Source organism: Penaeus chinensis, chromosome 25, assembly GCF_019202785.1.
Source record: "Penaeus chinensis breed Huanghai No. 1 chromosome 25, ASM1920278v2, whole genome shotgun sequence".
Taxonomy (NCBI): domain Eukaryota; kingdom Metazoa; phylum Arthropoda; class Malacostraca; order Decapoda; family Penaeidae; genus Penaeus; species Penaeus chinensis.
Window position 1 is genome coordinate 16,351,225 of NC_061843.1, and position 2,500 is coordinate 16,353,724.

The window sequence follows — 2,500 nt, forward strand, 5'->3', positions numbered from 1 at the left end:
TTTTTGCAAATATTGTGCTTACTTACACACACAGACACACACACACACATAAATGTGTGTGTGTGTGTGCAGGCGCTCACACACACATACACATACAAGCACACACACACACACACACACACACACACACACACACACACACACACACAAACACAAATACACACACACACACACACACACACACACACACACACACACACACACACACACACATACGCACCATGGCGGGTCAATAGCCTATGGCAGCTGGAACAGTAGGGAGCAGTGACCTCGCTTAACAGCTGTTCCGCAGCTGTTCTCACACGCTGGGTTTCTGGTGGTAAACGGCTGCTTCGCGCCCTAAGAAGTATCAGACAGATCACCTTCAGAATTCACCCAGTGATGATCGCAACCGCTCTATGCTTGCTCCGAGGTGATACCAGTGATTTTGCGTCCTTTCAGCTCGCAAAAAAGAATCACATCTCCGATCGCCGATTCAACGCTTCCTACGATACAATGTCTTTAAAACCACGTGAGTACACGTTATGGGCCAATTTTTTTCTCTTCCTTCCCTTTTTCTCCAATAAACGTGTTAAGCTGCATAAATCATATGTGCAGTCACTCTCTCGGCGGTTTTGCTGCGTAAAAATAATCTTTTAATATTCTTACGGTAACATGAAGTGACAGTATTCTCACTCTCTTTCTATCTCTCTGACGATTGCGTTACTGTGAGAACACGGTATTGCCAACGAACACGAAATATCACCCAATAAGTTTTAAATAAATTTCTCTTGTTTTTAGAATTTTGTATTTTTTCATCTGCAACGAATTCAACGCGCTTGTGATTTTCTCTCAAACTGATAATTAACCCCTTGTTATTTCACTTAGTTATTTCGAGTCTGTGTACTTCTTTCTCTTCTTGTACGAGTTGATTGACAGTAAGAAATTCACTCGCTCTTACTCTTTCAGTTCGTTTGATTATCTTACTGATTTTATTTATCTTTATCACGGACATCATATTTATTGTTATTCTCCTTAATAGCGCGCCTCCTCGCCTCGACCTCACTTTCCCATTTCCTTCCGATCGGTCGCGCACATGGAAAGAGCCATTAGATTGGTTGTTTGTAGTTGCTCACACTACAGGGAAAAGCGTAGCACTATTATTTTGCTCAATGGTAACACGTTCTTTTGGCGCTAGAACGGAACATGTAACTCGATTTTGTATAGATTAATCAATTAAATAGTGGATTGCATTATTTTTTTTCATAACGTTCACATGTTGATGATGCATCTCTTTTGTTCGCGATTTTGTCAGTCGGGACGAGTCTGACCAGAACTTAACCATAGCAAGTATTAAGTCTCCCTAGGATGTAGTGAAAGAGCGCCACCTGCCTGGACGCAAATATATCCTGTCAAAATCTAGGAGCTCGTCAGTGCAGGTATCATCTGCCCCAAGAAGCAAGAGAAGGGCGCCGCCTGCCCGAACGCCTGTAGATCTTCACGGAGGCCATGAGGACGCCTGGACGAGCACTTAGCCGAGAAGGACCTGGACGAGATCTGCTAAGAAGAGGAAGTCGAGGAGGACCTGGGTGAAGACGTGTGGACGTTGAGGATGGATGGATTTCACTAAGGACCAAGGAGAAGAAGAGGCCGATAAGGACGAGCAACCACGAAAATGGATCAAGGACAAAACAGAGATGACCAGCCAATCAGGTCCAGACACAGACGGGTCACACCCTGAGGCAAACCAAATGGCGCCTCGAGGGCGAGGCCCGAGTAGGTGACCGAGCAAAATGTCGGGTCAAGAGGCCTATGGCAGCTGGAACAGCAGGGAACGGTGATCTTGCTTCGCAACTGTTCTCCTACACACGTTTCCGGTGATAAACGGTCGCTTCGCACACTAAGAAGTGTCGGACAGATCGCCTCCAGAAGTCAACGAGTCTAGAAAACAGTCAACCTCCGGCCCCCCAAGGTCACGGCACTGTAGGGGTTGTCTGCGTCTCTCTCCCCTAGTTTGCGGGGCCGTAGGAGCCAACGAAACCTAAGCCTCCGGACTCCTGTTCCGGCGCAGAGTAATTATCATCGACGCATGTCTTGTGCGGTATTATAGTTGGTAGCGTCTTTCATGTATGTGTGAAATAAAGTCTTTTGCTCAAAGCATTCACCAGAATTTGTAAAAAGTGTATAACTGATAAAACGTAAAAGGGAAATCATAAGAGTAAATTAAAATTACTATTGAAATATAAAGAGTTAAGATAAATTAAATAAATTATGTAACTTGTTATCTGATATATTTAGTTGGAAAAAATCAAACAAAAGGCAAAGCTCAATACCATTATTATTAAGAAAAGCGAGAACAGAGTGAAATAAAACTTCCGGAAAAATTAAACAAGTTAAACAATACTAATACACGAAAAAAGGGGCAATCTTAAATAAAACAAAACAAAAAACAATACCTAATAAAACTGCAGACTCACTGTAAGATCCATTAAACGTAAAAGAACAAAAAAAATGTAAAGAG